The sequence below is a fragment of the Lampris incognitus genome, chromosome 1 (genome assembly GCF_029633865.1).
Source record: "Lampris incognitus isolate fLamInc1 chromosome 1, fLamInc1.hap2, whole genome shotgun sequence".
NCBI lineage: Eukaryota > Metazoa > Chordata > Actinopteri > Lampriformes > Lampridae > Lampris > Lampris incognitus.
Window position 1 is genome coordinate 131,964,902 of NC_079211.1, and position 10,717 is coordinate 131,975,618.

Genomic DNA, 10,717 nt, shown 5'->3' on the forward strand with positions numbered 1-10,717 from the left:
ACAGAGTTTTCGATTTTTATCGTTACTTGATCAAATTGGTGTCTGTGTCTAGCAGTGTCAATGACCAGCATCTCGGTTTTATCCGAATTTAAAAGCAGAAAGTTAAGTGACATCCAGTTTTTCACAGCAGCCAAGCAGGCCTCTAAGTTAGTCATTTGAGTATGATCTTCAGCCCTTATAGGCACATACAGCTGAGTATCATCAGCATAGCAATGGAAATTTATCCCATAACTGCGTATAATTTGGCCAAGAGGTGTAATGTAAAGAGAGAAAAATAGAGGGCCAAGAACTGAGCCATGAGGCACACCATATTTAACGTCAGAAATTTTGATATAATATTACTATTGCAGACACAATGTGTTCTTCCAGATATGTAGGACTTAAGCCAAGAGATAGCTAAGCCAGAGACACCAAAATTACAATTCAATCTATCCAATAGTATACAGTGATCAATGGTGTCAAAGGCTGCGCTGAGGTTCAGTAGTAGAAGCACAGAAGTGGAATCAGAGTCCACACTAGTAAAAGATCATTCACCACTCTGGTCAGAGCAGTTTCAGTGGAGTGACAGGGCCTGAAAGCCCATTGAAAAGGTTAATATAGATGGTTCTCTTTTATATGGGTCAAAAGTTGTTGATACACAACTCTCCCTAGTACCTTAGAAAAGAATGGAAAATTAGAGACTGGTCAATAGTAGAGGTTTGACCACAGCTGTCTTAAAGCTGCAGGGAACAGTGCCAGTAGTAAGGGATAAATTAACAATGTCTAGCATTGTAGGTCCCAGAAAAGGCCAGAGGTCTTTAAAATGTTTTGCTGGTAAGGGGTTAAGTAGGCGAGCAGTTGGTTTAGAAGCTGACACGAACTTTATTCTGTCCTCGCAATTGTGTTTGAGCAAGGCTAGAGTGCTCTCATGCAAAAAGTAAGAGACAGACTACTGGGGGCACAACAGAAAACTCCTGTCGACACAGCAGGCCCTGGTGCTGGAAATAAAAACGCAACGAAAGACACACGATGAGTTGAAATGGGATGGCTCCACTTTGATAACGGCACTTATCATCAGGTCAGAACAAGAAATGGAGGTGGCACACGACACCTGTCTGTCCAGAAAACAGTAACTGTGGGTGAACTACTGGAGACTAGCAAAGACTTGTTTTCTCCAAATGGACATTCATCCAAAGGACCGGTGGAAGACTTCCAGTTAGATATTCATGATTTTAGGCAGAACACAGTATCCCATGAAGTCACGGTGAGAGAGCTGTACAAGCAGAGTAAACTACGAATGCTGCGCGTCTACACAAGCTCCCAGGCTAAAGACGTCCCAGTGATTCTTTCTGACACATCATCGGACTTCGAGCAAACAGACAAGGGGCCAATGAAGAAGGTAATTTATCTTCTGTCACATTTGTGTTATCAAAACATTGTCGTTGAAATCAGGAGACACATAACTAAACAGAACAGAGGACAAACGTGAAACTTGTAGTCTATGATTTATGTCGTCTCTGTTTATGTGTAGGTGTGTTATTGTATCACTGAATCGATCTAGTTTTGCCTTCATGGTTGCATAGAACAACTGTCAGTAGCCTATAGCCTAGCTTACTTCTATTCATGAGCAGATTTAACGCTGTTGGTAGTATCCCCACGTTAATGTAGGATATGCAGACATTATGAAAATTGACACTATAGTTCACGCATTTATACTTACAGGTATGTCATAGGCTTAACACATAAGTAGACCATGAAATAAACACAAAGAGCCAATTCACAAAATAACAGGGCAGCTATTACACTCTCTTTTGGCAAGAAAATGTGTAGAAGCTGAAATTATAAAGTGTTGAATGTGTGTACAAGGAGAAAGTCTCATTTAGCCTAACTGTTTTACTGAGTGAAAAGGCTAAATCAATAGATGATCAAATCAGCTCTATAAGTGTGTGTGTGTTTTTAAACAGCACAGACATCATAGCAGCAGACTAACGAGATCATGTTTGCACCAGCATATTATTATGCAAAATCTTTTGGAATGGTGTGGACAATATGACATTAAGCAGGGCAGATTGTGAGTGTAAATGCTACACAGTTCATGTGCAATCTATTTTTTGTGGATCCGGCCCAAAAACTTTTTGTAGAAAATCATCCCTCCTGCTCAGACCTGGTTGGATGGGACCCAGCCTGCTATCAATAAGGCACACCTGACCTAATCAGCAGCCACACTTGGACTGATTGAAAGGCCCGATGATAGCTGTGTTTGAAATCATTCACTCGTTCACTATTCCCTACATAGTGTATGTCATATAGTGCACCATATCCGTGATAATGGACGGTTTAGAACACAGCTGTAGTGTCTGCTTCAGTCTCTTCTCTGGATGAGCTGTGGTCTGCCGAGTTGCGGTTCCTTGTGTTTAACCCTCAGGTGCATTATTTGAGTAAGTGTGGACATTCTTTACAGTTAGGATTGTTTCCCTGATTTAGCTGCCTTTTAGTTGCATCTGAGTGTCCTAGTTTATTGATTAGCATTTTTCCATTACCTCTTAGCATTTAAATCATCTGAGTTACCATAAACGAACTACAGTCAACTGTTTGAATGGAACCTTGTGAGAACAAATTAACTGTTGAAAGATTTTCTTCCATGTTTTGATCAATGTGCCAATGCAGATGCTCTGAGTATAACCCAGCACTCAGAAAGCAAGTTTTTACATTCTCAGTATTGCAGCCATATGACAGCATATGTTGTTTATCTGTCTTTCTCCACATAAAATTCAATAACTAGAATTAATCACTTCCTTTATTTTTGGTGTGAATAATGTCTATCAAACCTGTCTCATCTGCAATGAGTACATCCTATGTTGTAAAAAGGAATCCATTCAATTCATTTGTATTGTTTTCAAAGAGTAGCACATTTATAAATATTTGTTCCACTTCTCTCCCCACTTATGTATATGTTCAATTACAATAAGTTCAGAAAGAATTGTTTTGCATAATTTGCCGATCTTTATAGACTAGGACTATGCAGAGGAACAGAACCAGGAGACGTTATCACTGGAAGACTGGAACTGATCATCAAGTGGATCATCCAGAGAGATCCTCTGATTCAGATCCAGCACCAGGTTGCTCAGTGCAGGAAAACCCTGAAAAAATAAGCTCCAATAGAAATTACTGCATTTTTACAGACCCTGACTGTGACATACAGTATACACTGCATTTGAACTAATCACCGCAACTTGCAGTAGAAACCACATGGCTTGCAATCCAATATACTGTACAGCAATGCAGCACACAGCCTGCAAAGGAATGTGGACCATGACGTTGTGTATCACAGATTTAACTTTTTAATAAAATTTGATTTTGTTCCAACAATGCTAAATCCATATTAAATTTAAACTGCAGCTAAAATGATGGAAGAGGGTTAAAAGTTCAAGCTCAATGACACATTAACTCAATATGCATATACAAAAGATATCTGCTCGGGTGTAAGGTGTTTTATTCCCATGTACTGTATGTGATAGTACACATGATGAGATGATCCAAAGGTAATTGTTTTTCTTGTTTGTTTTTTATCATTTGATTATGAACAGAGAGAGAACCAAGCAGGCAACCAAGACTAGCCCCTCCTGAGATGGGTAACACAGAGGTCCTGCATCCACCATCTTCTGATGATGATGTCAATCATACTTGCCAGTCAACAAGCAGGCATGAATCTGAGTCTTTAATGTCTGTGTCAAATCAAGACGCAGACCACTTGTCAAGTGGCGAGTCGGATCCCTCTCTTGCCCTTGCCATCCAAGCATCTCTTGAAGACTTTGAAGTACAGTTTGGACCCATTTATGGTGAAGATGAGGCTCTAGACTCCACCCTTCCCTGGAATCCACAGGACTTGAACAGTATGCAGGTATAGTGTAGAACTGAGTTAATAATAGTGCTGCAAACATTATTGCCATTATTATTTAAAGTATTTTTTCTATTCATTATTCAGTCTACGATATGTACCATAATGGTTATAAATAAGAGTGCCGAAGTCACGCCCCTTCCGGTGGACCCTCATGGGACCTTAGATGGTGAAAATATGAATGGCAGTGAATGAGGAGAAGAATATTATCTTTTGGTCCTGTTTGAGTTGCGACATGAAATCCAAATACGTTGTTAATGAATTTAAAACATAAATTTTAAGGTCAAGAAAGTCATACTTGGGTTCAGATCGGGGAGGCCGTTCCTCCCAATCATGCCCCTCCAGGTTTCACCCTCATTGCCCACGTGAGCGTTGAAGTCCCCCAGCAGAACTATATATAGAGTCCTGTGTGTGTGTGTGTGTGTGTGTGTGTGTGTGTGTGTGTGTGTGTGTGTGTGTGTGTGTATAATTGTCATCAATTACATTAAAAGGAAGGAGAATGCAAAGCAACTTTTTTTTTTATTTTGAGTTACTTTATTGATCCCCGTGGGGAAATTATGCTCTGCATTTAACCCATCCTAGCTGTTTAACTAGGAGCAGAGGGCAGCCACTGTGCAGCACCTGGGGACCAACTCCAGTTTGTCTTGCCATGCCTCACTCAGGGGCACAGACAGGAGTATTAATCCTAACATGCATATCTTTTTTGATGGTGGGGGAAACCGGACCACCCGCAGAAAACCCACCTCAGACACGGGGAGAACATGCAAACTCCACACAGAGGACGGCCTGGGATGACCCCCAAGGTTGGACAACCCTGGGGTTCGAACCCAGGACCTTCTTGCTGTGAGGCACAGCGCTAACCACTGCGCCACCATGCCACATTTTTCCCCAATTAACTCCTGAACTAGAACGTAAACAACATTTTCCCCCATTTCATCTTGAGGTTTATCAGCCGAAGTAATTAGGTGGCAGGCTGAGAATGGCCATTTGATAAATAATAAAATATACTATGAATGTACCAATGAATAAATCTATGGATGAACAGGACAGGCCAGTCAACTCATGCATACTGTACAAGGTACAAATATAGGTGAGAGCATTGCTGTCAGGTTTAAACCTTAATGCGCCATGATATGCAATGTCTATACAAAGCTATAGGAGGTGGTACAAAAGATCTCCGTTATCAAGTATTGGCAGTGAAGTGTCAGTGACCAAATTTTTTCTGGTTCCAAATGCATGTCTTGCTCACAAGATAAAATCCCGGGTCCCCCTTTAACTTCTTGACAAGGTGTTCAGTAGACATCAATTCATGAAATCATAGTCCATCCTTGTTTATGTGTAAGTGCACTTGACATGGCTGCCACTTTCTGATGTGCAATTTGTTAATTTACACTTTTTCTTCTCTTCATCCTGCCAGTAAGTGCCCCCAGTCATGTGGTGAATAATGAAATTAGATATGGGAAAATTCTGAGCTCCAAATTAAAGCTTGAATTTGCTTTTCTCTCCCAAATTCATCGCTTGCATTTTGTTGTCATGATATGATTATGCACTTGTTGCCTTTCTCCAGCCCCTTGCCAGATAAGATAACCTAAGTGTTGCCGGTTCAATCCTTGGCTCCTCCTTGCAAAAATGTTGACGTATCCTGGAGCAAGACACCTAACCCCCTAAATGCTTCCAATGAGCTGGTTTTTACCTTGCATGGCTGACACCACCATTGGTGTATGAGTGTGTGTGCCTGGGTGAATGTGAGGCATTCATTGATTGTAAAGCACTTAGAGTGGCTACTGTAGCTAGAAAACTACTATATAAATGCAGTCCATTTACCATTTACCATTTACCAAAGTAATGATAACAAACTAGCCATTTACTTCCAAGTAAAGATGATGAGCAATGTGTATATCACAGGACCTTTGAAGAGCAACAACCACAAACTAGCTGACCTCAAGGGCAATCTGCTTGTAAAGAGCAGAAAACTGAATGCTGTATCTGATTGGTTGAGGCAATTACGCTAGTTGATAATGGTGGGAGTCAGGTAGGCTTCAAACCATTATTGACTGCAGAGTTACATGGGATACCAAATTGAATCATGGGGCTCTTACAGGCCAGGGTGAGTTAAAGGATGGGATTCTTCCCTAAGGTGTAATGTAGAATGTTTATGATCAATTACCCACAATAAAAGAACCGAAAGTAAACCAGACTTTTATAGTACTTCTGAAATGCCTGGCCAATTGTACAATGATTAATCAATACCTCTCATTCGGTAACAACTTGCAGTTGCTTGTTTGAGTTTGTCATACTAAAGTAAATATTTTCCTAACTGAGCATTATGGGCCCCTAAAGCAGGTGTAATCCCAGACCTGCTTAAACCTCTATCATTATAACAGCTTTAGAAGACGGAGAGACACTGACACAATGACAGGTTGTTTTGCATGAGCCTTGAGATTTGCCCTAAAAGTTTTCCAGAAACATGTACCATATCCTTTGACATCTATGTGATTATAATGTCCTTAGCGTAAATGGCAGGAACATTTCATTGACAGCAAGGAGGGCTACCAGGAAGTGCCAGGGGCCATTAGCGTCAATCTGATGTGACAATCATCGTTAATGACCTGTCTGTCAAGCTGAGTGGTAGGTAATGGTGAGTAAAGGCCAAGGCTGCGGTGATCCCATCCAGAGGAAAAGACAGGTGGTGGGGGTGTTATGGGAAGCATCATTGGCCTCTCCAGAGCCAGAGAGAAGAAATGCACCACAGCCGTTGCTTCCTAGCTAGAGATGCGAGCAACCATCCTATCCTGGGACGCTTTCCCATATGGCCTAGATGTCTCCCCGCATCTTTTAGCAGGGCTGTATTTTCTCTTTTCATTTGTCATTGCTTAAGGTTGAGGGGACAGGGCATTCCAGAGTCACGTGATTAAACGTTATTATGGGAGAGCATTTTGAGGCTAATTTGCAACAGTGCACACACACACACACAGGCCTTAAAGATAAAAAAAAAAAGGTTTTCCAGTTCAGTGCTTTTCTTTTGAGCGTCTGCAAATCTGTTTATAAACAGGTGAATTCTGCTGCCAGTGCTGCTGGCACGAAGTCACAAATTTAATTTCCTGTCTCCTTAATAATATTCCAAGGGGGCAACAGGGAAAGCACACATTTTTAAATGAATTTAAAAGCAGTTTCTTTCCCCCTTAAAAAGACTGTCATGTGAGTTGGCTTCAGAACGACAAGCTGTGCTGACTATGGAGCTTTTTATCCAGGGCAGTTTTACTGAGAATCCACACTTTTGTTCAGCAAATCATCACTGATTCATATTTATGCAAGGTTTACACATCCAGCCCTGAACATTATACAGTTTGGCCCCTGAGCAGTTTCTCTGCTAGTATGAGGAATGAAGTACTCAAAGACACACTACATCGCTACTTGTTGAAGGCAGGAAGAGGATTGCTAATTCATCCCTTAAATCCATATTTTCCCCGCTGGAATACATAGAGCTGGTGAGGGGTTTCAAATAAGTGCCAACCATCCATCCTGAACCGCTTATCTTGCTCTCAGGCTCGCAGGGATGCTGAAGCCTATTCCAGCAGTCATTGGGCGGCAGACAGGGAGACACCCTGGACAGGCCATCACAGGGCACACACACACACACACACACACACACACACACACACACACACACACACATTCATACCTAGAGACAATTTAGTACGGCCAATTCACTTGACTTACATGTCTTTGAACTGTGAGAGGAAACCGGAGCCCCTGGAGGAAACCCAATGTTAACGCACTCACCCTTGCCCAAACCTCCAATCTTGCCATTTTTAAAATGCATATAATAATAGGCATGTAGGCGCAGTGGTTAGTGTGGTCGCCTCACAGTAAGAAGGTCCTGGGTTTGAGCCCCAGAGTAGTCCAACCTTGGGGGTCGTTCTCTGTGTGGAGTTTGCATGTTCTCCCCGTGTCTGCGTGGGTTTTCTCCGGGTGCTCCTGTTTCCTCCCACAGTCGAAAGACATGTAGGTCAGGTGAATCGGCCGTACTAAATTGTCCCTAGATGTGAATGTGTGTGTGTCGGCCCTGTGATGGACTGGCGGCCTGTTCAGGGAATCTCCCCATCGGCCGCCCAATGACTGCTGGGATAGGCTCCAGCATCCCGTGACGCCGGTTGGGATAAGCAGGTTGGATAATGGATGGACGGATGGATAATAATAATAGTAGTAATAATAATACATTTTATTTATATGGAACACGTATTTTGATACATGCATATCATAATGCATGTCTTCTTTTTTGGCCTAATTGCACATGTCTTCTCTTAGGCGGCACGGTGGTCCAGTGGTTAGTGCTGTCGCCTCACAGCAAGAAGGTCCTGGGTTTGAACCCTAGGGTTGACCAACCTGGGGGGGGTCATTCCAGGTCATCCTCTGTGTGGAGTTTGCATGTTCTCCCCGTGTCTGCGGTGGGTTTTCTCCGGGTGCTCCGGTTTCCCCTATCATCAAAAGAAACATGCACGTTAGAGTTTATACTCCTGTCTGTGCCCCTGACCAAGGCAATGGGCAAAGAACTGGAGCTGGTCCCTGTAATATTTGCTAGTAATATTTGATTTGCTAATGTCCCTTACGGCTTTCCGTAGCGCCACAACAAAGTCACGTGATGTACGTAACAACGTCAGTCGGAATCCGGTCGGTGAATAAACACCCAGCACGAGAGAAGTCGTCCTTGCTTTATTAATGTTATAAGTTAACATAGCCAGAGGGCACAGATCATTACATGGTGTCAGAGTAGCGGAGTTTAAATACCCAATATGGATTCGTACGGCGTTCCAGCTCCACGGATGGACTGGGAATCGGCGAACTTACCTGAAGCATGGAGACGATTTCGACAAACAACGGAGCTAATGTTCACGGGCCCCCTGCGCGGGAAGAACGAAGAGGAGAAATGCAGCTACCTCCTGCTCTGGATAGGGGAAAAAGGGCGAGATGTGCACAACACTTGGACACTCAGCGGAGAACAAGCCAAGAAGCTAGAAACGTACTACGATAAGTACACTGAGTACATCACCCCCAAAGCAAACCCGATTTATGCCAGATATAAATTTCATGAAAAGATGCAGGGAGAGAGTGAATCCTTCGAACGATTTGTAACTGAGCTAAAGCTCCTAGTCAAAGACTGTGGCTACCCAAATGCCGACGAGATGGTCAGGGACCGCATCGTGTTTGCCACCAACTCACCCAGAGTGAGAGAAAAGCTACTTAGCCAGGGAGCTGAGCTAACGCTAGAAAAAGCCATAGATGTAGCCCGCTCACACGAGCTAGCAAAGCAACAGCTAACGTTTATGGGCCAGGGCAGCACACATGAAACGGTGCACGCAATAGGCAGAAAGACTTACAAACCGAACGCACCCAAAGCAGCTAACGCTAACTTCAGACAAAGGGACGTTAGCACCGCCGCCAGGGCGTGTAGCTATTGTGGAGGGCTACACGGCGCTAAAGCCACTTGCCCAGCTAAGGGTAAACAATGCATTAAATGCAAGAAGCTCAATCATTTTGCTAAAGTATGCAAGTCTAGCTCCCAGGGACAGACAAAGTACTACCGCGGCACAGTACATGCCGTCGGAGAGAACCCAGAAGAGTACACCACTGACAGAGAGCAGGAAGAACTGTACTTCGACAACATTACAGTGGAGAGCACCGCTGTGGGAGAACAGACAGAGCTGTACATAGACTGCATCTCAATAGAGAACAACGGAAAAAGCAACGAGCAGGCTTACGTAGAGGTTGGAATTGGCACACCTCCACAGAAGGTAAAGTTTAAACTAGACACTGGGGCACAGGCCAATACTATTCCCACCAACCTGTTCCAGGCGCTGTTCAAAAATGTGACACTGAAACCAGCAATACACAGACTCACTGAATATGGAGGAGGCGCGCTGAGCGTGAAAGGCACATGCAAACTCAAATGTAAGTACAGAGACAATGCAATGATGCTGGACTTTTACGTCATTGACACAAACGCCCCACCAGTCATGGCAATGAAAACATGCCGTGACCTAAACTTGGTAAAAATAGTGATGGCTGTGAGCGAGGAAAACAATGTCACATCACAGAGCATAATGGATGAGTATGCAGATGTTTTCCAAGGAATAGGAGAGTTCCCAGGCGAGTGCACCTTCCGCGTCACACCAGATGCAACGCCGGTCGTCTGCCCGCCACGCAGAATCCCCATCGCCCTACGCAGCAAACTGAGGGACGAGCTTGACAGCATGGAGAAAGGCGGCATAATCTGTAAGGTAACAGAACCCACAGAATGGGTGAACGCACTCGTCATTGTTGAGAAGCCAAAGACAGGCAAACTTAGAGTGTGTTTAGACCCCAGAGCTCTTAACAAAGTGATACAACGACCTCACTACCCCCTCCCCACGCTGGAGGACGCCACCACAAAGCTTGCTGGAGCTGAGTACTTTAGCGTGTTAGACGCGCGGTCAGGCTATTGGGCCATCAAACTGAGCACTGAATCCTCAATGTTGACGACATTTAACACAGTGTTTGGCAGGTATCGTTTCCTCAGACTGCCATTCGGAATCGTGTCCGCTCAAGACGAGTTCCAGAGACGCGTGGATGAAACATATGAAGGATTGGACGGTGTGACGGCCATAGTGGACGATATACTAGTGTTCGGCAAGACTAAAGAGGAACATGACCAGCGTCTCAGAGCGATGCTGAAGCGCACAAGGGAGCGAGGGGTGAGGCTCAACCCCGACAAGTGTCACATATGCGTGTCCGAGGTAAGCTACTTCGGCCACACGCTCTCACACGAAGGCATCAAACCAGACCCACACAAGGTGAAGGCGG